At 42.3% G+C, this 27,601-nt stretch overlaps 1 protein-coding gene across 3 annotated transcripts in view; it reads right to left on the reverse strand.

The window, feature by feature from the left end:
- Window positions 1-27,601, reverse strand: part of LOC124292098 — a 98,561-nt gene that overhangs the window by 63,699 nt on the left and 7,261 nt on the right. Inside the window, exon 1 of one of the 3 annotated variants that reach the window (XM_046729139.1) lies at window positions 1,868-1,933. The exons of the other annotated variants lie outside the window; for them this stretch is intronic. The gene's annotated coding sequence lies outside the window, so the exon portion shown is untranslated. Of the gene's footprint in view, window positions 1-1,867; window positions 1,934-27,601 lie in introns of those variants that run through there. 3 annotated transcript variants of the gene reach the window in all.

A 27,601-nucleotide genomic window follows, 5' to 3' on the forward strand; every position in this document is an offset into this window, starting at 1 on the left:
ATTTACAAAATTGTGTGTGTTTGGTTTAACGCCGATTTGAAACATGAACTCCACTTATGTCAATGCATGCAATCAGCTTGACAAGAATCAAACCAAGACGAATATTCAAAACCACATATTCTAAAGAGATATTCCAAGGGAGACAACTCTACAGATGGAATTTCTAATGACTGGATGACTCGAGTTCCTTCACCGGTTTGTAGCCCAGCTAATAAGTCCCATTATTCCGCTGTCTACGGAGTAATTACACCATGAATTAGATATTCATGTTACAACAAATCAACTAATGTCAGATGCATATGATCTTTACATTCTATTCACATGCAAAGGCCAAGCTAACATTAAACAAGACACATGAAACTATCACGTGGACTTTGAACTACGCAACATCTCAGATGACATCAGAATTCTTGTGGTGGATATGTTAGACTGTGCTTTGTCCCGGCTATGAAACCACGGCCCTTTTTTTAACAGTCTTCTACATGGACGGCACGTGCAGCATTTGAGCTGACTTTCGTAGACCCACCCTGATAAGGCCGACCGGAAATATAGACCGTTATGACTCATTTACGTAATATAAAGTGTCCGAAATTGCTGATGCATTATTTCGATGCTTAGAACACGATGTAATCATATGTCATTATGCGTTACAATTTTGACCTCATGGCAGGTGCGCGGTGTATAATATAAACAGCCGTTATTTTTATAACGCCAGCGAGCTGGAGCGTCAACCAATCCGACGGTCCTGCATGCCCGTTAGGCGTTCAGGAGATTCCATGCTCTTGTGGCATTTGGTAATTTGTATATATATCTTGTATTCAGATTGTAAAGTCTCATTAGGGGGTATCTTGTGCCATAGTGCCACGTGCATCCTTAACAGAATAAACACGTGACAAAATAGACTCGGGGGTCAGGTTAGTCATACAGATAGTCACTGGTGAATTTGATTATGTCTTCCGTCAGCTAAAGAACGTTGTTTAACGCCGTACCCAGCAATATTCCAGCTATATGGCGGCGGTCTGTGAATAATCGAGTCTGGACCAGACAATCCAGATCAACTGCATGAACATCGATCAATGTGAGGTGAGGTGAAATTGGGATCGTGCTTGAGATGAATGTGTCAACCGGGTCAGCCCAGAGCCTGGTTTTATAGTTCTAGCCCACGATGCCCGTTAGTCGCCTTATACGACGAAATCCTTGTTGTACCCATAATGCCGAGGTTGCTGAAGACCAATTCTAACGCCGGATCTTCGCTCTAACCACTACACCACGGGCGGCCTAGCTGTTTGATCCCGTTACGCCTCTTACGCGGTTGCTGAAGACCAATTCTAACCCGGACCTTCACGGGTGCCTAGCTGTTTGAACGTAGAATGCAAATGATCGTTGAAGACACGCAAACCAGTGGTTGACAGCATGAGCAATCACCCATGTTGGCTTTGATGACAAGCATCATGTACATGGGACTGTCCCTAGACAGCGGTGACACGGTTTCTGGGCTTGACATTGTACAAGCATGAGTGAATTATCATATTTAGCATCGGAAGGTTTTATGGAAGATATTTCCAAAGTGGACGCAGCAGTGACAAGAATGATGTCAGATGCATTTCCCTACATTTACTTGCATCAGGGTTAGCGTGTTCCCGTATTTTCCTAGGTAAACAATTGATGTGTCTTTGCATGTGTCTGTGACCACAGGTGGTTCATTGCAATCATAACAATTTGATAGGGATTCATAAACACAGAATGATAACATATTCCGAATCGTGCAACCGAGATTTCCACGAATATGTCATTTTCATTTTCAGGAATGTGGTTCTTCTGTTAGGTACAGAATAGTCGTGGACATTGGTACTACAGTACATGATACAGATTGTAGCATATCAGCATAATGGAAGTGTTTGGACCAGTACTCCGTTACGATCCAGCTGGATGGTAATTCCCGTCCATGATCTACACGCATTAATTCATCCAACCCAGAACTTGACCTAGAATCAACATAGAGACCAATTCATTAAAACTAAGGGGAGATGATTCTGCAATTATGGTTGATTATTGGCCGACACGAAGATCCTCGCTGGCAGCAATCAATACGAGATGAAAGGCGACGCGATCCTGACATTTATAGGGTTAAAAGAGGTGGCGATCTAGGAGGGGATAACTACATTCAACTCCATCACCTCAGCATCGACTTCACCTACACCATTACATCCTCTTCCAAGCCTCGGACGGCGTTTAACTCTGTGTCACCCCCCGTTGCCCTCTCCCCTCATACGCCTCCATGGCCCCACCGTACCCTAAACACTATAGTGAGACGCTGGGTCTACTATCACTGCAGTTCATCTGGAGCTGTGTTATTCATCAAGTAATGAAGCAATCTCGAACTAACGCAAGGGAGGGTAACCTCCAACTGACGCATACTCCTGACGCCAGATCCTCCACAGAGAAGACTAACACCTCGTTGACATTTATGTCTTATTCATTTCAAATGTAAAGGTTTTCGATGTTATTAATAAAGTATAATTGATAACTTCAATTACTACGAGAAGTTTGTTGATATATCACTGGGTTTTTTCAGTTAAATTCTGTCAGATACTTGATACTCTATATTTGAGCATTGGAAACAAATAGAGCTCGGATGGCAGTTAAGACCCTCAGTCTTAGTTGCCTGGTAAGGAGTGAGTGAGTGAGTGATGGCAGTTAAGACCCTCAGTCTTAGTTGCCTCAAATCAGTTGCGGGATATCAAAACGGGATATCAACAATGTGAGTGAGTGAGTCTGGATTTGCGCTGCTTTGAACGGTGGCGTTTGACCGAAATCACTCAGTCTTATGATATGCATGTTATTGTATACAAACTTATATGATATATACTACTACCAGATGGATACTACAGTATGATCCAAATGACCGCAGTATGATCAGAATATAACACAGTAGAATGTTATCGCATAGAATGGTGTTACCCCGTGAGAATGAAGAACTGGTTCAACAACTTTTGGTGCACGGGGCGACTAACGGGATCCGGAGGTCTGACTCCTATTGCGTTGTCCGATGCTCGTGATGTTAATCACTGGAAACCTTGCCTTCGATTTGTTTATTTAAAGACTGTCATCAATCTACAGGCACATTGCTCAGCGCTGCTTAAAACAACGAAAAAAACTAACGTGATATTGAGATGTGATGGTGAAAGATGGGGTTCCTATTGCACTGGCGGATGGACACAGTTTCTAGGCAGTCACACAGAACATCTACAGCCTCAAACGCCTCTGATTAGATACTGCACTTGCGAGAAGAGTAGCCGGAGTCTGGAATTGGATTCTATTTGGATCTGGGAGAAGGAGGTACAGTAAATTATAGGTTGTCAATATCCAACACTTACCGGAAAAGACAACCCGTATTGTTGACGAATACGTAGCCTTGGGCCCTGACAACCAAGTCCCAGTTACAAGAAGGGTGCAATTACGGAATGAACGTCAGTTTCGTTTCAGAAACACTACAATCCAACTTTTGTATGCCTACCATGAATCACCCCCTGGGACTTCAGTGTGTCCAACAACCCCGTACGTCTCTTCTCAGATATGAATACCATGGCAAAAACTTAAACTGATATGAATAGCTATTTGTTTACGCATGCTAACTAAACATGGAAGGTATCAAAGGGACATGTCGTTATCTGTCATGTCTGTGGCCCCGACTGGATAAGGTGGGCGATATCCAGTGATGGAGCAGATACACATCTTCCGCTTGTATGTATCGATCCTGGAGACTATCCTGAGTGTTTACGTTCCTCACTGAGGACACAGGAAAGTATACGCTATTGCGTACGTAGCTGAAGTTTTGACAGGTTCGTGGCACCATTGACTACCCTCTGTCATGTGAAGATATAGATACGCGATTAATGTTCAATACTTTCGGTATTCCTTGCCCATACTGCGTCCAGCGTCTCCATCATTTATCCATCACTAGTTACCACTTGTTCTGTGTGTCCCTACCTAACAAGGATGCATAATATACACAACCCGTGAAGGTCCGGGTTAGAATATTGATCTTCAGTAACCCATGCTTGTCGTAAGAGGCGACTAACGGGATCGGGTGGTCAGGCTCGCTGAATTGGTTGACACATGTCATCGGTTCCCAATTGCGCAGATCGATGCTCATGTTGTTGATCACTGGATTGATTGGTCCAGACTTGATTATTTACAGACTGCCACCATATAGCTGGGATATTGCTGAGTGCGGCGTAAAACTAAACTCACTCACTCACTCAAAACATACTTAAGCAGAAGCAGAATTAAGGCCAATACGCAGTGCGTAATACGCAATATGATCTATGACAAATACCATGTTCATAAATATACATATTCTCAAGCGTTGGGCCTCGCTGTCTTCATCAGACACAATGTTTATATTGACGAAGGCTGGGAATCCATGTAGAAAGGATATTTGAATTTTCCCACTGGAATTGAGCACAAACAAGATAAACCATTTTCGGCACGTTATCTGTCATTTTTATAGATAATGTTGCCAAATAATAGTCTTACGGAAGATGTTGAGTGGTCACGAACATGGCAGAAATTTACGTGAAGTTAACATTTTGTCAGTTATATCATTGTGGGTCAGCTTACTAAGGAATATGCCCTTGAAGATCCGGGTGATGGCCGGTTTTCAGCGACCCATGCTTGTCGTAAGAAGTGACTTTGTTGATGCATGTCATCGTGTTCCAGTAGCGTAGATCCATACGGATGGTGTCCATCATTGGATTGTCACTCAGTAATTTACACACCGCCGTCACATGGCTGGGACATAGCTGAATGCGGTGTAAAAATATACTGGGGAAGGAAATCCAGATGTGATGTTTGTCTTTGACCTTTGAGACCAGTGAAATTATTATATCAGAGGCCATTGATAGACAGTGAGTGAGTGAGTTGGGTTTTGCGCCACTTTTAGCAATATTGCAGCAACATCGCGTCGGGGAACACCAGAAATGGGCTTCACACATTGTACCCAGGTGGGGAATCAAACCCGGGTCTTCGGCGTGACGAGCGAACGCTTTAACCACTAGGCTACCCCACCGCCCCGCATGGGTAGACAAAGGAAGAAACCAGAATTCGGACAACGCTCAGCGGATCCTGAATCACATAAGGGAGGTACTACAGAGCGCATTGCGACTCCTTTGACCTCTGGGTGAGGTTAAAAGTTTTGAACATTTAGCGGACTACACAACATGTAATCAACTGTGGCGGTTCGCCTCTATAAACACTTACTACAACAAAGGGACTGTAATCCTAAAGACTCTTGAGTTGAAAGGCGAGCGCTTTCGTACGTCCTGGTCAAATTTCTCAGAGCAGTTGGGGCAAGCAAAGCTTTATTGCCAAGTACTGAGACCTAAGAAAGTACTAATCCCTTTCCGAAAGATGACCCAATGGCCAAGTGAGGCCTTTATTCTGCAGCGTCTATCCTATCCTTTTTTCATGACAATAAAAAAGAGCACAATATGACACACCCATCTCTCCCTTCCCCGCCCGCAAACACTCCCCTTTCTTGTGAAGTTTCGTTGGTTTTCATTTGACATACCGTTTGACCTAGGTACCAACATTCATACAGGATAGTGCTGTCTATCTGTTTCTTTCACAAAATCGTTTTTATTCAAATTAGAGTGTGCATCAGTGGGGTGTTATTTCCATGCAGCATCTCCGTGGCTTACAGGGATTCCCATCTTTGGGTCTGAGCCAAGGCTCCTCGTCTGAACAACACCAATAACAAACTCCTGAGACTCTCACGGATGGTAATTGTTTGGTTGTGTGAACTTGGAATATATGTTTATTGAATACATCGGCAGTATCTAATGCGATCTTACAGTAGATTGTTACCACAAGATACCTAATATGTGTGTAAATTGTGAAAAATATTGTTTTCACAAGAGTAACCTCTTTGTTGGCTGCTTATTTGTATATTGTTGAGTGAGTGAGTGAGTGACGCTGCTTGGAGAGTATTTCACTTTCATGGCGTGTCAGTTGCACACTCAGCAATATTCCTGCTATATGGCAGCGGTCTGTAAATAATCGAGTCTGGACCAGACAATCCAGTGATAGACAACATGAGCATCGATCTACGTAACTGGGATACGATGACATGTGTCATCCCGTTAGTCGCCTCTTACGACAAGTATGGGTTACTGAAGATCAATTAACGGGCCAGTGGGATTAGGAAGGGAAGCCCCAACAACCAATACGACTGTGTCAAACAACTGAAGTGATACAGGTCTTAGTAGTTTATCACGAACCTGAACATGATGTTAAAAAACTTAGACACATCATCAACGCGAACCGGGATTAGAAACCACGATCATAGTTTCCTGGCACGTCTAAGGTACGCAACGGGACAGCAGGGACAACCAACCCCCCTTTCCCAGTCTATTCTTTAGGAAATCGTTCCAATGAGTGAGTTTAGTTTTACGCCGCACTCAGCAATATTCCAGCTATATGGCGGCCGAAAGCGTTCCAAAGTAAGCGGTATGATTTAAAACGCACTTCTACACTTCCATTTGGCTACAATTCATGAAACACATGTTACAAAATATATATAACCTTCTCTAATAGGATCATATAGTTATACGGTATCTAATCGAAGTGATCTTTTAATAAGGAATTCAGATCGAAAAGGAAAACCTGAATCGATTTTAATACACAAGATGGCGGTTTCGTTTTTCTTCGCTTGAAATGCTGTACAGTTGTATGAGCTAGGGTTCTGATCACAAATACGTGTAATACAACATCGAATACTTGTATTTTGAATGGGTCATATAATGAATATACAAATACAGTGGAGGCGAAACTGTCTTCGTAATACGAGAGTATCGCCATGTAGTCACGCTAAACCTCCAGTCTCCACCGTTAGAGTTACAAATCTCGGAATCTGGATCGGAAACGGACAATGACTCAACTTGATCAAATAACAGCCAATATATAAATTTTGTCAGGATTGGCACGGCTCGGTGCACGGAGACGAAAGAATGACTGACAATAGAATATATAATGTTTGGATTAATCCAGACAGTTTACTGAAGAGATGAAATGTGATATATTTGCTGAGAACGGAGTCACTCCGTGGCCGAATGAAATTGTGTATATCTATTACATTAGCTGATGTGGCTCGCCGTCTGCATTGTGCACACATTGAGTGTTGGGGCACGGGTTGGCTGGGGGAATGTAATGGCGTGGTTGTAAAGATATTATGTCCAATATACGTTCCCCGGAGCATAGAGGGAGAGGAGATTGACTAGCAGTGCTTTGCAATCACATCAAACACAGATGAATCTTTTCAAATGACGTATTCTAGTGGGTGATATGGAGTGATATTCATGGATACTATAGTGTAAGAAGGTCATCGGAAGTGCGTTATGAGGCTTTTCGTATTAAAAACATTGAGATCCGATTTGATTACGGTGCGTGAGCGGACAACAAGGGGACACATCACAGGGATGTCCTGGCCCCTAGGGTCCTCACATGACGTAGGTCTATTCATACACTTGACTGACATCCTGGCGAGGCTCCATCACCTTTGTGTGAAGACGTTCTCAGGTGTAGCTTGGAGAGATGGAGGGAGGTGTTATATAGGCTATATCTGTATAATATACAGTAAGTCGGGTGATATTAGGTTTAGTTAGCTGGTTGATGAAAGCCGCAATTCTAGATAATTCTGTGATTGACATCAGGAGCATCGACGAACGCAACCAAGATACGATGTCATGCAAGATACGATGACAAGCGAGCCTGGCCACCCGATCCCGTTAGTCGCCTTTTACCATAAGCATGGGTTGCTGAAGGCGATTCTAACCCGTATCTTCACGGGTAAGGGGCAGATGTACTGATATCTGTACATCGAGGGTTCGATATCATGGTGATATCTAAATATACGGAAGGAGTTAGTCAGGGAACAGAAAAAATGAAGCCTTTGGTATGAATTTGGGAAAATCTAAAGTGACATTGCTTGTTTGGTTGTTGTTTAACGCCGCACTCAGCAATATTCCAGCAATATTCCAGCTATATGGCAGCAGTCTGTAAATAATCGAGTCTGGACCAGACAATCCAGAGATCAACAGCATAACCATCGATCTACGCAAATGGAATACGATGACATGTGTCAACCAAGTCAGCAAGCCTGACTGACCACCCGATCCCGTTAGCCTCCTCTTACGCCAAGTATGAGTTTCTGAAGACCAATTCTTACCCGGATCTTCGCGGGTCCAAGTGACGTTAACAACCAGCCAACGGATATGATGCTGAGAGACCAAGGAACTTGAGTGAGTGAGTGAGTGAGTGAGTTAATATTTAACGTCACATCGGCAATATTTCCAGCCATATCGTGACGAGAACATTTGATATTGAAATGAAATATATGTTACAGTATATTATCAAAAACCTGCCGACGAAGGACAGTAAAACAACTAGAATATCACAGATATGTATGTAAAACTAGTAATTAAATCTAAAACGTTTTACCTATAGGGGAAAAACAATACAGTATAAAATGGGCTATAAATCGCCAATAACTGAAGGTAGATCACCATACCAGGGACCATGGGAACTTACATTACTTTTGCTACCTGCGTGGACCCTACCAAGGAACTTGAAGAAGTTCGCAAAAAGAAACATAACTTTACGTAAAAAACAATTGATTCCTTCAACATGACTGGCGAATTCCCATCAGCTTTCCTCAACGTCCATGTATGTGTACGTCCAGTCACGAACATGATCCCTAACGTAGCTCTTGAATCAACGTGGGACCTCCCAGGCCTTGGCAGCAGACGAACACACTCTTGACACAAATGCACGAAGATTGCGTCTTATCAGACTAAATATACGGACGTACTCCGTGTGGAGAGAGGGACAAATTCATAAATGCAGTATTTACTTATCAAGTTGACCTCCCAGAACTGTGTGCCCAGACTGGTCGATATGTGTGTTCAGTTATCTAAGTTAACACACGCATTGCACGGACGGCACGAGAGCAGCATGAGACCATCACGCGCTATTACTTCAGGATTACTGGTAAACATTGGATAATTTGCCCATGAGATACACCAATAACTGGGAGATAAAAAAAGGATTTAATCATCTTTGAGGGGTGGGAGCCCTTTGATGAGATACTTTCTATAACGACCATAATCTTTTGTTGATCGCCATTCTGTATCCAGGGACTTTCAGACATTACGACAACGCCCGAAGTGCTTCCTCTCAAATACTTTATAATCTGTCCAGCGAGGGTAAAATGTATTCTAACAGCATTCCACTCGAGCTGTTCATTGATTAGCGTATTGTGAAACAGTGTCATTGATAGAAAAGTGTTGATTCTTGTCTTGGTGGAAATGCTGTAGAGTAGTAAATGCAACAAATCAATGCCTGGGCCCTAATTCCTCGTTCAAACCGCAACACCAAGTCCCTCATTGTGATTATATATACTGAACATCGACAATTGACGTTTTTCTGCCAAGTTCGCTCCATAACAGTCATTAACAATCTCGCTTATTTCAGCATTCCACAAAATAACGGTTTAGAAACAGAAACAGACACTTCTTTCAGTGGTATGCATGCATTAAAGAACAATATATCACCCCAATGTGTCCGGAGATCATGTAGAGGTTGAGGCATAACCTCAGTGACTCCATTGCTTGTAGGAGCTGTGTGTGTTGGCGGGGTCCTATACTGGGTCGGTGGGCAGCCTGGCAAGCGTTCACGCACGTCAATGGTACAATAAGTCGGTTCTTGGTGCCTCCTGCCATTACTGGTGTAGTGTATACACTCACTAACATTGGATCAATGGGCGGTCAGATGAAGCCTTGGTAGTGATGCAAGAGTTTCTGGTGTACTGGAACACAGACTGTAGGCAATGTCATAGGAAATCAGGATTGTGGGTCATGAAATGTGAAGGCAGGGTTGCGGGCTATGTAATGTGTAGTCAAGATTGCGGGCCATGTAATGTGTAGTCAAGATTGCGGGCCATGTAATGTGTAGTCAAGATTGCGGGCTATGTAATGTGTAGTCAAGATTGCGGGCTATGTAATGTGTAGTCAAGATTGCGGGTTATGTAATGTGTAGTCAAGTAATATGTAGTGATTGCGGGCTATGTAATGTGTAGTCAAGATTGCGGGCTATGTAATGTGTAGTCAAGATTGCGGGCTATGTAATGTGTAGTCAAGATTGCGGGCTATGTAATGTGTAGTCAAGATTGCGGGCTATGTAATGTGTAGTCAAGATTGCGGGCTATGTAATGTGTAGTCAAGATTGCGGGCTATGTAATGTGTAGTCAAGATTGCGGGCTATGTAATGTGTAGTCAAGATTGCGGGCTATGTAATGTGTAGTCAAGATTGCGGGCTATGTAATATGTAGTCAAGAAGATTGCGGGCTATGTAATGTAGTCAAGATTGCGGGATATGTAATATGTAGTCAAGATTGCGGGCTATGTAATGTAGTCAAGATTGCGGGCTATGTAATGTGAAGTCAAGATTGCGGGCTATGTAATGTGTAGTCAAGATTGCGGGCTATGTAATGTGTAGTCAAGATTGCGGGCTATGTAATGTGTAGTCAAGATTGCGGGCTATGTAATGTATAGTCCAGATTGCGGGCTATGTAATGTGTAGTCAAGATTGCGGGCTATGTAATGTATAGTTGGGATTGCGGGCTATGGTACAGTCAAGATTGCGGGCTATGTAATAATGTAGTCAGGATTGCGGGCTATGTAATGTGTAGTCAAGATTGCGGGCTATGTAATATGTAGTCAAGATTGCGGGCTATGTAATGTGTAGTCAAGATTGCGGGCTATGTAATGTGTAGTCAAGATTGCGGGCTATGTAATGTGTAGTCAAGATTGCGGGCTATGTAATGTGTAGTCAAGATTGCGGGCTATGTAATGTGTAGTCAAGATTGCGGGCTATGTAATGTGTAGTCAAGATTGCGGGCTATGTAATGTGTAGTCAAGATTGCGGGCTATGTAATGTGTAGTCAAGATAGCGGGCTAAATGTATAGTCAAGATTGCGGGCTATGTAATGTGTAGTCAGGATTGCGGGTTATAGTAATGTGTAGATTGCGGGCTATGTAATGTGTAGTCAAGATTGCGGGTTATGTAATGTGTAGTCAAGATTGCGGGCTATGTAATGTGTAGTCAAGATTGCGGGCTATGTAATGTGTAGTCAAGATTGCGGGTTATGTAATGTATAGTCAAGATTGCGGGCTATGTAATGTGTAGTCAAGATTGCGGGCTATGTAATGTGTAGTCAAGATTGCGGGTTATGTAATGTGTAGTCAAAGTTGCAGGCTTTGTAATGTATAGTCAAGATTGCGGGCTATGTAATGTGTAGTCAAGATTGCGGGCTATGTAATGTGTAGTCAAGATTGCGGGCTATGTAATGTATAGTCAAGATTGCGGGCTATGTAATGTGTAGTCAAGATTGCGGGCTATGTAATGTGTAGTCAAGATTGCGGGCTATGTAATGTATAGTCCAGATTGCGGGTTATGTAATGTGTAGTCAAGATTGCGGGCTATGTAATGTGTAGTCCAGATTGCGGGTTATGTAATGTGTAGTCAAGATTGCGGGCTATGTTATGTATAGTCAGATTGCGGGCCATGTAATGTGTAGTCAAGATTGCGGGCTATGTAATGTGTAGTCGGGATTGCGAGCCATGCGATATGTTATCAGGGTTGTTGTTCACAATTTGAATCACTGGATTGTCTTGTTCAGACTAGAATAATCTGCAGAGCGCCGTCGTATATCTGGAATAGTGTTGAGAGTGGCATGAAACAACAAAAAAGACTAAACACTCACTAATCCCAAAACAGGTTTAATTCCCACATGGGTAGTGTGAAGCCCATTTCTCGTGTCCCCCGCCGTGATATTCCTGGAATAATAATAATACAAGCGGCGTAAAACTAAACTCACTCACACACAGACGTCCAACAAGTTGGATCAGCTACAAGTGAGTTTGCATTTATAGCATTTAAATCAATATCCATAAAAAGCACCACGCGGTACCCTCAGTGACCCGTTCCTATTGCCAGGTCGATTTGTGATACTCGTTTAGATCATAGTTTTTATCATAATGATAGAAATTTATGTAAGTATGCACTTAATTCTTTGATAATAAATACACAAGGGACTGAGAGTTTGAGATGTTTATGTCATCTTCCTAATCAGCCACTGTCGTCACTCACTCACGCCCGGGCAGGTTGGAGATAAACAATTAAATGTTATAACGATGGAGCTCACGCCACATGGCGTTACAGATACGGTGATTGATGGTAGAGTCGGTAAAACATTGCTTGTACAACTGTCAGCCACAGACCCAACATCTTCATCCCGATAACCCACGGAATTCTTTAAACTACAAACATCCATCGCCGTGAAACGGGAAATGGTATTTGGATTCGGGTCAAAGGCATATCATACAAGAAATAGATATAAAAACGTCTGCAAAAGAAAAACTGGCGATAAACTTCTATTACACGGAAATAGAATGGATACGTCAACGATAATGGCTTTCTCTGGTGGTCGAAAGCGACATCGTAAAGGGGGGAAGCAATTCCGGCAGAAGCATGACATACTTAAAACGGAAGGCAAAAGGTTCTGAATTACGTTATGGACAGACCTAGCCAGTGTGTATTACCTCCCCATTAAACCACTCTTCTCGTTGGAGATAGTAAACTAACTGAAGACGGTCGGTCCGGAACATCGACATCAGTCGAATAAAGCCGGCGAGTAAACAGTCATCAAGATATTTCATTGTACACATCTGTCGGTTGTCGTAATTATTTTGTCGTTATTTCCAGTAGAAGGACGCGGATGTTGTAGTTGATGGTAAGCTGAGTCAGTTTCTGCCGAGGCGTTACTCTGTTGGTCCTCATAACCCAGTCTCATTAAAATCCGATCTTTAACTCCTACATGATGCTTCCCTGACTCGAGTTCAGAGGACACAAGCATGGGAGGTCGCAAGGTGGATCTTTGACGGAGCAATCAAAGTGAGAGATTTGTGGGTTCTTGAGCCAACTTTATGTCAGCTTTTTAATTCGATTTCATTTTCTTTACCAGATCGATTCGGAAATTTCGATCTCTGTCCATGGAAACCGTCAGAAAACACAATATAGCCCCCAAAATAATCCTTTGGGTGTAAATGGTGGCACTCAGAAACGAGCGGATGTAGAATATAACCACAACTGCGCGGCATGTTTTTTCACGTTCAGATTTCCTCGATTATATTCGAGTACGAGCTCCAGAAAACAGATACGCATGTGAGAATGTGTGCGCCTAACACGACCTCCAATGGCATGTCATCAGGCCTCCATACAGAGAGGTATCATATAGGGGCAATTGTGGGATCTGATTTACATGAAACTGCTTATGGCGCATCGTCATTTTCTGCAAGGAACGATTTGAACAACTGGCGATTTTCCGCCATGTTGTAAAGAGAATATTATTCGGTTCTATAGGAATGATCTTTGATGAGAGACGTTGTCATTGTCTTCCAGCAATCTTTGAATCGATCTGACATATATTTCCCTCAGTGTCATTGTTCACATCATAGAGATTCGGACTATTCTACCCTTCATCATCTACTCTGGCAGCTAAAAGACAAACCTCAGCACTTTGGATCTTGGAGATCCATATGTCTTGTGGATTACTCGTGGTGATTAGACAGTTTGGGATACCTTAAAATGTGACGAAGTCCCTTCTGAACTTAACAGTGTTAACACAACGCTGATAGATCGGCCAACTCACAAAATTCGTAAGAGGCGACTAACGGGATCGGGTGGTCAGGCTCGCTGACTTGGTTGACACATGTCATCGATTCCCAGTTGCGTAGATCGATGCTCATGCTGTTGATCACTGGATTGTCTGGTCCAGACTCGATTATTTACAGACCGCCGCCATATAGCTGGAATATTGCTGAGTGCGGCGTAAAACTAAACTCACTCATTCACTTACAAAACTCCCACAGTGCTGTATATGACGTGATGGATCTCGAACTAATTCGTTTGTTGACAAACTCAGCAATGTAACGGTGTCCAATAAATAACAGTCCAGACAAATAATCCAGTGATAGATATTATGAGCATCTCTCCACACCGTTGCAGTACGGCCACACACAATCAACCAAGACAACGAATCTGACCAACTGAACATAGATTGCTGAGGGCGTGTTCTAACTGGGAATTCCACGGGGGCCTCAAGCTGTTGTCTTCATGCAGCTTTAAATTTCAAATTATTCTGCGAGCTAAATAATGCCAACTCCATGTTACTATATCCTGCTGCAGTTAAACCCATGCTGCTAAATATTAATTTGATGGAACCCATGTTGCTAGACCATGAAAAACCTTCACTGATTCTGTGAAACCCATGCTGCTAAATATTAATGTGATGCAATCCATGTTGCTAGACCATGTAAAACCTTCAGTGATTCAGTAAAACCTTCTCTGCTAGATCATTATGAGATGTCTCCAATGGCGTTAGATATCGATGCAGTGAAATGAGACGTGACGTGCATGCAGGAAAACACATGTTCCTTCACATCGATACAATTTTGACTATTTACATTTCACTGTACGCAGCACTCAGCATAGACTAAGGCTTAGTCTCTGAATATATATAATTTTGATAGTAACAAACAAGCCCATTTATATTGGAAAGGAGCCCTAGGGAGACCAGATATTTCAAAACACACCAGAGTTTCACACAATAATCTTATATCAGGAATAAGAAAAATAACCCTTGTTTTAATTACAATTAAATCCTGAACCGCATTTACAATTGGGCTGCTATGTGTGGACCCAAGTCAGACAATGAAACAATACTTTTTACAACATAACATTCAGGAAACCTTCACCCAAGATTTTTGCTTGATTTGTCTCTTCAAGACCAGAACTGTGCACAAGCCTCCACTATAGCTTCATGTCACCCAATGTGCTTGTTAATTAAGAGTTGACAGATAAAAAATGTGAGGCAAGATTCCAGACCACTGGTGAGGATGTTGGTCCAGCCAGCCATGGTAGTTAGATATGATTTACTTTGAAATCCGACCCCAAAAGTGAGTTAGTTTTCATTTCAGATGTTAACAGACCTTGAACCTGAGGAAATCTAGACTTGCTTTATTTAGGGCTTTAGCACTACAGAGAGTGGGCTTGGCAGCAGGGAAATTAATGTGGTTCAGGGACTATTTACATTTCACTGTACGCAGCACTCAGCAATGCTCTGGTCGTATGATGTTGTATAGACTAACGCTTAGTCTCCGATTATATATAAATGTGTTGTAAACAAATAATTCCATTAACATGAAATAGAGCCTTAGTGAGATGGGAAATTCAGAAGCTGGGGAAATCTAGACTTGCTTCATTGAGGGCTTTAACATTGCGGAAAAGGCTAGACTGAAGAGACAATAATGTAGTTCAGGGAGTGTGAGACAGACTGGACGATGTCCTGTAAACTTCAAACAAGTCAACCAGCCTGACAGCCAGATTGATTAAACCACCTCGAACGAGGATACTGGGGACGGGTTCTAACCTGAACTCCCTATTGCATCATTGAACAGCTATTGATGATTATGCTGGACACTGATGTAACGAAACCAGTGATTCTACACACCGATGCAGTGGCACCAACTCTACCAGGCATGGACACGGTGAAATCCTTGATTCTAGATCAATTAATGACTGATTGAATTACTTAAGTATTTTGCTGTAGTGAAACCCGGTTTTAGATCGGGCACAGTCCAACATGTTGCAAATTGTCGTATTGACGTGACATCTTGCAGAATTTAATTTGATTTAACGACCACCATAGTCACATGTCATTAACGTCAAACATATTCCCAGGCACAAGTAGTAAGAGAACCCAATGATGCTATTTTAAGATAGTAGATCAGTTCAGGGAAATGCCGATGTAACAATCGACCGTATTCATGTGGTTCTGAAACGTCATCTTTAAACGTCCGTGGCATGCAATGAAATGTTTATCGAGCATTACGTTTATGATCAGTTGTAACAAATAATAACACGCTTGGCATTTTCTAAACAATATTAATTCCCATTCTTTGTTCATCAGGCAAGAAATATATCATTTCAGATGGTTTCCCTGACAACGCCCCAAACCCTCTAATTACCATACATGGCTACACGAATCTGCATACGCGTTCAGACAGATTGTCAGATGATATGCCTCTCATAATATTTTCATCACAACTGCTTTTATCACTTAAACCATCTATGCCTACGGACAACCTGGGATTTATGAGAGTGGTTCGTGATACAATCTTCTGTCGTGATTAGAACTTTAACCCCAGCTGAAGAACCTCGGTAGATGTTTCAGACAAAATTATTACGTTGAACCTTTGTTATGTGCTATTTGAAGGTTAAATTACGTCGAACGTCAAATCTCCAGTGTGGCAAATCAGCGCTGCTATTACTCTCCAATGATTGGCTTGGGAGTAGTTGGCATTCAGATAGTACGTAAAGCATTTGTAGATTAGACTCTGAATATTCAGCAAGGCTTCATAAGTAATAACTAATACTTTGGGAAACAATTGAATCGAACTTAACAGCATGTTTTGAAGCCATAGGGTTATTCAATATACCCAAACGTCTATATGTCTGTGAAAAGAAATCAAGTCACGGATTAAAATGCTAATTGCACCAAACTTCGAGGTCCTGAAGCTGTATCAAACCCAGAAGTATTCCATTGATTCGTCTCGATGAGAAACTTATATTACTTCTTTAAGAAGGTAGACCAAAGTAATGACTTCAGAAAAGCCGTTCTTGCTGTAATGCCCTCCATGTAAGCGGTATTAGGACATGACGACGTTTTTTCCCTCGGGCAATTCAGGACCACATCTCGGGGCTGTGAAAAACTTTTACCATACGCACATCATTTCATTTCATACGTTCAGTAGAGCAAGGCGAGCTTGTGACGAATGATGTATCTCAGAAAAGACACGAGAACCTGGTTCTGCCAAAAGCCCGGGAACCGTATCCACAAAGCGTTCGAAGCATTACGTCATTCGTAAGTCAACGATGTCGTGAATAGATAGGTCGTAACGTTACGAACGCTTTGTGGATCGGGTCCCAGGATACGACATTGAATTCTGTAGCGAAATGAATGAAATTAAACAGCTACTTTTGAAGTTCTTGATATGCATACATTTCCATGTTGATTCTCAAAGAAATAACTACCAGTCTTTATTTATAGGATGGTATGGGAATGCGGTCGATTAATTCAAGCCTGCCTCGTTAGTATGCAGTGATATTCATACGATTCCGACATACAAAAGCCGCATGCCAGTTTTGATCCACTACCATTGATATTTCCATTTCCGCTTTACAAGTGGACGTGACCTAATGTCAAAACCTTCAGCTGAAATGAATATGCAGGACGACTCTTCAACAGATGTTCTTCGCCCGACTGTGCAATACACATCTCACTCCTGACCTTAATCAGGCCATTTTGAACAACCACATTGTGCTTTAGCTGTTTCGACAGATAGGATGGGTTTATCTTAACGAATTCGCTAGCAAATGGCAATTAAGAATGTTGTATGCTAGTTTTCTTCCCCGAGGCATTTGCGTGCAAGGTTTTCTGATGACTATATTATCGAAAATCAAAGATGGCCGCTTTGTGGCCATATCAAATTTCAGGTTTCGTTACCTTGGGCTAACTTTTAACCTCCTTTAATTGATGTGGAATGGGTTTTGTCGTTTCTATTTTCATCTCAGTCTAATTGGCACAACTAACCTAAACATTGCTGTTCAAACGCCTTGTGTAATACCTATACCCATCTTCAGTAACCCATGCTTGTCGTAAGGGGCGACTAACGGGATCGGGTGGTCAGGCTCGCTAGCTTGGTTGACACATGGCATCGGTTCCCAATTGCGCAGATCGATGCCCATGCTGTTGATCACTGGATTGTCTGGTCCAGACTCGATTATTTACAGACCGCCGCCATATAGCTGGAATATTGCTGAGTGCAGCGTAAAAATAAACTCACTCACTCACTCACCTATACCGATCAGCAAAACAAGCTACAACAAACTATACTCACGGAAACGAGTAAGGCAACACATGAAAGTTCCAGTGTTCCTTTATTCGTTTCCAGAATTCTTCACAAGGCATGTATTGCACTGTGGGTGAAATTCTGGGAATAAATAAAGGAACATTTGTACTTTCGTGTGTTCCCTCATTCGTTTCCAAGAGTATTTATAATTATCAAGCATGATCCTTCTATTTCCTCACCCCACCCACCCCTCAAACAAAGAATACGCATATTAACGATTTTCGCTGCGTGTTACGACAAACTAGCCAGGACATTTACCTTCAAACTATGTCGGAGGTATATCGAATAGAGTTCAATAATTGTCAAATAGCCTGTTCCCTTCCACTGATTTCCCCAAACTCAGCTAGAAATAAAATAGAGGCATGTGAAGTAGCCTCATCGCCATCGTAGAATCAAGAGTGACAACAAAGTATTCACATGACTGTATGACAAAAGGGACGATTAGTAGCAGTAGCAGTAGCAGTAGCTGTAGCAGTAGCAGTAGGTGTAGCTGTAGCAGTAGGTGTAGCAGGAGCAGTAGGTGTAGGTGTAGCAGTAGCAGTAGCTGTAGCTGTAGCAGTAGGTGTAGCTGTAGCAGTAGCAGTAGCTGTAGCAGTAGCAGTAGTGTAGCTGTAGCAGTAGCAGTAGCAGTAGCTGTAGGTGTAGCAGTAGCAGTAGCAGTAGCTGTAGCAGTAGTAGCAGTAGCAGTAGCTGTAGCAGTAGCTGTAGCCAGCAGTAGCTGTAGCTGTAGCAGTAGCTGTAGCTGTAGCAGTAGCTGTAGCAGTAGCAGTAGCTGTAACAGTAGCAGTAGCTGTAACAGTAGCAGTAGCAGTAAGCAGTAGCAGTAGCAGTAGCAGTAGCTGTAACAGTAGCTGTAGCTGTAGCAGTAGCAGTAGCAGTAGCAGTAGCAGTAGCTGTAGCAGTAGCAGTAGCTGTAGCAGTAGCAGTAGCTGTAGCTGTAGCAGTAGCTGTAACAGTAGCAGTAGCAGTAGCAGTAGTCAACCTTTCCTTGTGACTAACACATTCCAGCAGCTCCAGCATTTAGAGGTAAACCTGAGCTCGTGCTGCTCTTTCGACAAAGACGTCTAAGAGCGTCACACGTCAATTGTCCAAACGTTTTTCATCAGAGTTCCAGCATTCACGAGCTTAGTAATGCTTTTTAAAACCTTTATGGTATACATTTGACGCATCAGTTAGCAGCAAAGAGGTTTTGATTTGTATCATAAGATTACATTCCCGTGTCCCAGAACAATATGTTTCCTTGTGTTCGGGACCAGCACCACCAGTGGAGCAGCCTACGCCCACCATTTCGCGAACACCTGGCACCATCATTATCTGATAATGTTCACATTAATACATTGGAGCCGATCTGGTCGGTATCGTAAAAAGAAATCTGCTTTTAGCAGAGATTTCTTACAATCTTCGAAAGAATAATATCGCTTATATTGGCATCATTTTAGATTTTTACCTTGCCTTAATCCACTTAACCTTTTTATGGTTGTTTTGTAAGCCGATCTGTCCACATCACAACGTCCATACTCAGTTTACTGCCATCCATTTAATCATCCTCTCTGAAGCATGCAGAATCAATGGCGTCAGCATAACGTAAGCGGTAAAGATATCAGAGAAACAAGAAGCGGACTACAATGTCCTCTGGGCACTGCTAACTAGCTACTTTACATCGCAATGGGTGTATCACACACCGTACAATTAATATACAAATAGCGTTTATTGTAAAGGAATGTTCCTCCTGCGCTGAAAAAGCAATCTAATTTTCAAAACGAACGCCAAAGGACCGATGGTTACGTCTTTGCAAAAACCTATTACACTATTGAATGAAAGGCAGAGCGCGGAGTTCAACAGAATACCCTGTAAGGATATTGCTCCCACAATAGGGAGACTGGAACAGTGAGGGCATATTCAACACAGTATTAAAGATAGAGTTTCAGGGAGTATTACATAGAAACCGCTCAACCCTAATTTCACCGCTACGCAGGGGAAAACACATCATGCAGCAAAATAGGTTTATGATACTCCTGGGCAAGTTGTTCAGAAAACTGGCTACAGTCTCCCGTTTATATCACTATGAATGCTTGATTATGTGGCGTGATGTTCTGACGCACGACCAAGAAATGACATTGAATTTTGTTACGACATGAATGAAATTAAACCACTACTTTTGAAGTCATTGATATGCATACATTACCACGTTGATTCTTAAAGAAATAACTACTTTTCACCCGTGGTGTTTAATAATAGGAAGGTATGGGAGTTCTGTTGTAAAACTGCTGAAACCATAAAAGGAATGTATTTTTATACACGTATGATGAGGCAATAAGTGACGTAAAATAAGTTTAACGCCACATATTCCATCATGGTAAGATATTCCAGCTATATGGCGGCGGTCTGTAAATAATCGAGTCAAAACAATCCAGTGGTCAACAGCATGATCATCGATCTACACAACTGGGATACGATGACATGTAACTAAGCCCTCTGTCAATATGACTGATTGAGTGAGTTCAGTTTTACGCCGCACACAGCAATATTCCAGCTATATGGCAGCGGTCTGTAAATAATCGAGTCTGGACCAGACAATCCAGTGATCAACAACATGAGCAATGATCTGTGCAATTGGGAACTGATGACATGTGTCAACCAAGTCATCGAGCCTGACCACCCGATCCCGTTAGTCGCCTCTTACGACAAGAAGGTTGCTGAAGATCAATTCTAACCCGGATCTTCACGGGTCGATGAGGCAATAAACAACACCTTGAAGGTCCATTATGTTATTGTTGACTTGGCCAAAAGATGGTGGTGTGTGTAGGTTCCAGGTCAGCAATGCCAAGAGTCCATTGTTAACGCTGAACAGAAAGACAACTGCCCCATTGGGTCATACTGCCACTTAAAACATCAACCCAAGTGTTTGTCCGCCATGATGTATCCTTCTTATGTCCTGTTTTATGTGTCGGCTGATTAGCGAGTGCTTCGTCCAGACGCCATCTTGATTTATGAATGTCTCGCCGTCATAACATACTTGTACGTGTCCAACAGACGGACTCCATCACCGAAATCATGTCACAATGAACACTCGTTACTTTTTCTAGTCATAAATCAATAATAATTCCCCCGTCAAGTGGATTAATATTGCACGGGCTAATATTTGAAATTTAGATGGAACTCCGAAAATAAACTTCGTGGAGCGTGGCGTAATTTGTTATTCTGCTTCACTGGAAGTTCTGCAGGATTACCAGATACACTGTTGACCTTCTGAAAATACGATCTGCTGACAGCGGGCACTGCACCAAGGCAATTATATACCGCCGCCAACCGAAGTATAGGGAGGAAACTATAATATTTTGCTTTGCTGAATTTGGCGCCGTAAACGCTAGACCAGAATTGTTCTGCTAACTCGACCAATATGCGTTTTAATACGACAGCAGATGATGAAAGATAATTTGATTTTGGTGATAGAAAGTCCCGGAAACGTGAGACCAGGTGACACCTTTCTTTCTTTATGTTCTGCATTAAAGTACTCCCTTTGTATTATTGAAGTAATCCCACGTTCTCCGTTCCTCGAAAATGTTATTCTACTACAGTACTCAATTTTTGTAGGGGATACTGAGACATTTCACTTTGCGTAACTATTCAGCGCAACGACAGAGAATAACCAGTCTCGATTATCCGACGAAACAGACTCACTGAAATCAAACCTAGAATAGCCGTGAAAAATGTTATTTATTAACGGAACACTGAAACTTAGTGACGTCACCTCGCGTTCGCGAAAGGGTTAGCATATCCTGGTCCAAAACACGCGCAGGACAACATGTCGAAATCTGTTATTTCTATCGATTATATATCTCTATCTATGAAAATCTCATATTTCTATCTATTTGGGGAAGAGGAGAAGCCGGGTGGTTAAATGTTGTTCTGGTCATGCAGATGGTCATGTTTGAATCAAATAGAGTTAATCTTTGCACCCCATGCTTATAGTAATAATCGACTCATGAGATCAGGTCGTGAGGCTAGCTGACTTGGTTGTCAGCTTATCCCAATTGCATAGATCGATGCTCGTGGTGGTAATTAATCACTGGATTGTCTGATCAAGACTCGATTATTTCCAGGCGTTAGTTGGAATATCGCTAAGTGTCCCATTCTGGTGTCCCTAGTCGTGAATTAGCTGGAGTGTTATTTTGAACGAAACAAACAAACAAAAACAACAACAAAAAACACCATTCACCATACACGGATGTTGACTGAATAACTATTACCGTTCATGTCATGAAATTCTACAAACTAAGTAAGATAATCTGATCTAATCAAACCCTGAATAATTTTGTTATAATGATGTTTCTGAATCACCAATACCAATACTCAAGCATAATATAGGGGGCAACCGGTTTTTGTCTGGCGCGCTCGTCCCATCAAAGCAGTGGGTTCGATTCCCCACATGGGTACAATGCTTGAAGCCAATATCTGGTGTCCCTGGCCGAGATATTGCTAGAATAGTGCTAAAAGCGGCGTAAAACTAAACTCACTCACTCACTACAGGCAACGACATTCAGATTACTATTGAGTAGTATGCAACAAGCAGCTGATGACGTAAAATACCGTCGTACCTTGAACCTCGCGAACACCCTCAGGCCCAAAACGTCTTGCTTGCGATCGTGTTTATAGAAACACACTCTGTCGGAGGTATCGGTTTCATTTCCGTCTTCCTCCTAGTGTCGTGTATAAATAGAGGCCCAGACATACCTATGGCAGGCTTTGCTAGGTGATAATGGCACTCCAATATAAAACTAATCAACGCCACATTCTAGTAAGAACGGTTGACGTTAGTATCTGTACATTAACGAGCTTTAAGGTAAATCTTGACATAACGTATGTACCTGGCCCAAGGACCTTTTACTGTAGTAAATGACGCGTTTGTCGGACAGCTGCTTGTACTTTTTCGTTGGGTGGAGAGTTGAACACGAGATCCAGGGGGTCATTGTGACGCAGTTAGCTGTACGGTGTTACGTCCCTTAGATATGTCAGGACTCGTTGACCTAGGTTTGAATCAGAAGCTCGAAATGCTTACGATCAATAAACCTTCTTGGACATTTATCGTTTTAGGTTTTCCACTTATGTTACAAGTCGTGATGAAAATATTGATTTAATTGGAGTTAAACCCAAGTTATCAACTCGAATTGTCAGGTGGAGGGATAGCCTAATGGAAACGCATTCACTTGTCACATTGAAGGTCCGGGTTCGATTCTCCATGGATGTACATTTTGTGTGTGTGCGTGCGTGTGTGCATGTGTACCTACGTGCGTGTGTGCGTGCGTGCGTCCGTATGTGTGTTAAATGATGCTGGAACATTGCTTAAAGCCACTGACAACCGTAACAACTCTGATCCCAACATACGATCAGATGGGGTCATAATTTAAGTATATTACTGAGATATTACTCTGCGGAACACCAATAGCGTGTCTGATAAACTAGGTGGAAAAGAAACTGGGTCTACTATGCTACTAGCGAACACCTTAACCACTTGGCTACCTTACCCGACAACAACAGAATACGGCCTCTACGATTAATACAGGATTTCCACCAGAATACATACACAACGAATATGTTCATAACGGTTCACGACAAAAATCAAATAACAACAATGTTTGACCGTGACATTGTCTCGATGTCTCGCTAAAGTCTCGTAATAAATCAGAAGGATATATTGCGATGAAATCCCCAGCACTCGCTGTCATCACTGCACTGAAACTACCAGATCAGAAGGGCTATTATAAAAACATATGTTCTACTTAACCGATGATATACGAACGTAGATACACGTAAGACCAAATGTCACATCTCTGTGTTAATGGTACGTGTTCACCTCGCCCCGCAGTCACGCCCCGTGATATTAACGCAGCTGTGCCGAGAAGCGAAGAGACAGGTGTGAGAGATGACGTCACCCGCAGGTATCACCTACATTTACATTTACCTGTATGTGCTTTGATGTTTGACTGGCGCTGAGATACTTTCCTCGTGAAAGGTGATGTTGTTTCAGGCTCAGCTCTAGGAGACTCCAATGTTTCTCTGATTCGCAAAACAAACTTCACTAACGCATCCACACACTGACCCTGTAGGGATTTGTGGCAGCTAATAGCAGGTAATACAGGGTTTATTGGAGGGGTTACTGGGGACAGCTGACGGTCAGTAGCTGTGTAATACCTGGATTAGTCGCCGGGTCACCGCGGTCCCCAGAAACCATACAACTCGGGATATGTTGTGAGTGAGTGAGTGAGTTTAAGGCCGGTTTAATGTGGGATAAAAGCGCATGGGAGCGCATGGCCTCGGGCACTGACAAACCTAGTAACATAATCACGGCGAATCTGTGATTCCAACCCTTGATCATAAGTTCCTGGCGTTCCCAAGGGACGCAACTTTGCAAAACGAATTGAGGCGTTTTGAACGACTGCACCATACGTGCCCCTTGGCTGCTTATTGTGAGTGAGTGAGTTTTACGCCGCTTTTGGCAATATTCCAGCAATATCACGGCGGGGGACACCAGAAATGGGCTTCGCACATTGTACCCATGTGGAGAATCGAATCCGGGTCTTCGCCGTGACAAGCGAACGCTTTAACCACTAACCTACCCCACCGCCCTGGAGATGTTGTGACATCCATTGGGGACATTGGAACATGGCGATTAGATTTCACTACTCTCCGATATATTCATTGTCTGCTTAACCAGTAACCGCTACTTAACATGCGATACATGATATCTCTGATCTATTCCTTAATCTTTATTAGGGATAAAGAGAAACCAGACGCAGATTATAGTTACTGCACATTAATGATGTCACCTGTAGTGTAGTGAGTGGTTCCATTGATCTGAGGCAAGAATTAGTATAGCTGGTGAGTCTTGTTGAGGGTCTCTTTGGAAACTACACTGTAGGGCGTATTTACACGCGTTTGGTGGTGTCTAAAAATGAAACATAAGAGAACTGGTGATTTATTTGATACGATAACCATAACCGTGTTTTGGACTTAACGTTTACTTTTTTTCACGGTGACTGTTTTCAGCCTAGTAAGGTTTTGGTAACGTTTGTAATTGTACACTATTTAACCACGCTGTTTCGTGCAGCCATATTACGGGACGTCGGCTCATTGTGAGAACAAAACACAAACCGTTGTTGTTTGTTTTATAACGCCGCACTCAACACCTTTCCAGCTATATATGTTAATAATCTGGATTGTCAGATATCATCAGCATCGATCTACGCATTTGGGATATAATGGCATGCATCAAGTAAGTCAGCGAGGCTGGTGTAGGTCGGACACATGGATGTTTGACGCCGCATATCGTGTCAGACCCTTGAGGTACCCCAACCGCTTTGGAGGCAACGCGACAATGGTAAGAAACATTAGGAGGGCCATATTAAGTGAGTGAGTGAGTTTAGTGTTACGCCGCACTCAGCAATATTCCAGCTATATGGCGGCGGTCTGTAAATAATCGAGTCTGGACCAGACAATTCAGTGATCAACGGCATGAGCATCGATCTGCGCAATTGGGAGCCGATGACATGTATCAACCAAGTCACCGAGCCTGACCACCCGACCCCGGCCATATTGAGAGGTTATTGAGAGGTTCCTGACCTTCCAAAGGGACGTAACTCCGTTAGGGAAGACTGGCGTTAGGGAAGACTGGGCCAATCATCTCGGCTCTTTGTACATATATTTGCAGGCTCCATATAACCAGAACCAAGACTTATGGTAACAGATCTTTCGCAATTGCTGGACATTTGCTGTGGAACAGTTCGCCAGAAGAGATCAGAACAAGTCAGACACTTGATGTCTCCAAATCAAAATGAAAGACTCATTTGTTTTTGCCCACTACAACAAAACACAAATGCAGACTCATGGACAGCGCCTTTGAGCAGTGCTACATTGGAAATAAGTGCAATACAACATTATCATTATTGACTGTAAGTACGCTCAGAATAATCACGTGCCCTTAAATTTCGGTAACCGGGGAGCTGTTATTGTAAATTAATGAATACCTTCTTTTTAAAAATCGTACCATGCACACAAAATAAACAGGCTTTGATCAAATACAACCGATTTCGGTCAGCCGCGATGTCAGCTGCATTTGGTCAGCTGCGCTAGCGACCGTGCGCTGTAATCAATAGTGAAGCGAGAGACAGAGACCCGTCGGGCGGTAAATCTCCAGTATGGCGACAACGACCGATAAGGGCCTGATACAGCCCCTTATACCATGATGGTCATTACGATAGGCGGAAGATAGTGTCAAGGTAGTGGATAAAAGTCAAAATCCGGATAATTGCTACCATTTTTATCAGCCCTGTGTTTATATACAGAACGTTCCAGGATTAGCGCTATCCGTTGACAAACAAATTGAAGGCAGTAGGAGTACTGCTAAGAAGTTTAGATAGGTCAATTAGAGACATCTCATGTCCATTAATCACAGAATAAATGCCACTTAATGTAGCGAAATACCATGTGTATAGGGCGAGGGATGACTTAACACGAGTACAAACTGTCATATAAAAATAATCTCGCATGTATATCCTTAGGTCCACCTTCCTTATTTGAAGTTTAGACAGCAATAGGAAATAACCTGCGGGATTCTGGATTATTGTGTATGGATATACATATGGATATATATGGAGTTTATTGCTTCTACAAATGTTTTAAAAGCTACAGATGAAAGGGTTCTGAATAACCAGTGTCGTCAATCTTGGAGTGAAACTTTAGATACTTCTTCATGAGGCACATATTACAAACATTTTTCACAGCAAAAATCATTTAGATCCTTATCTTTTGGAACGACCTACAAATCCTGGAACATGGTAAATCCGCTTTTAAAGCTAATCATAGATTACCCTACTCTAGAAACTGGAGTAGCATCGTTTATCTGACAAATAATGTAGATGCTGTAATGAAGAAGTGTGCGATGAACATCACATCAAGATTACATGCCCAAGTCATCCAAAGGAAAAATATCTACCTGAGTATGGTTGTTAATATCAATAAGTAGATAAGTTTTTATCAATTTTGAAATCGAGTTATGCACCACTTACTTTAAAATTAGCCAAATATATTATATATATATATAATGTCCATTTATATGGCGCCCAAACTCCACTGGGGCGTGCTCATAGCGCATACAAGAGTCAAGGAAAAGAAGTAAAAAACTTGTAACAGTACAAGGTGACTTTAAAAGTACAAATGGAACAGATGGGTCTTTAGGAGACACTTAAATTGTTCCAACGACTGGGCGTCTTTGAGAAAATCTGGCAGTAAGTTCCATTTAGTGGCAGCTGCAACACTAAAGGACTTGTAACCAAAGGACATTTTCTTCCATGATGGCACTATGAGACTCTGTTGATTCTCAGACCTGAGGGAACGTGGTGGAATGTACATACATACAATGTCATATTAAGAAAGGTTTGTGTTTGTACAAATGAAATGTATCATGTACGTACACACTTGTATCTGCTTCGTTGTTGTCATGTAAAAATACACAA

The sequence above is a fragment of the Haliotis rubra genome, unplaced genomic scaffold (genome assembly GCF_003918875.1).
Source record: "Haliotis rubra isolate DU_JTF1 unplaced genomic scaffold, ASM391887v1 Scf507, whole genome shotgun sequence".
NCBI classification, from domain to species: Eukaryota; Metazoa; Mollusca; class Gastropoda; order Lepetellida; family Haliotidae; genus Haliotis; species Haliotis rubra.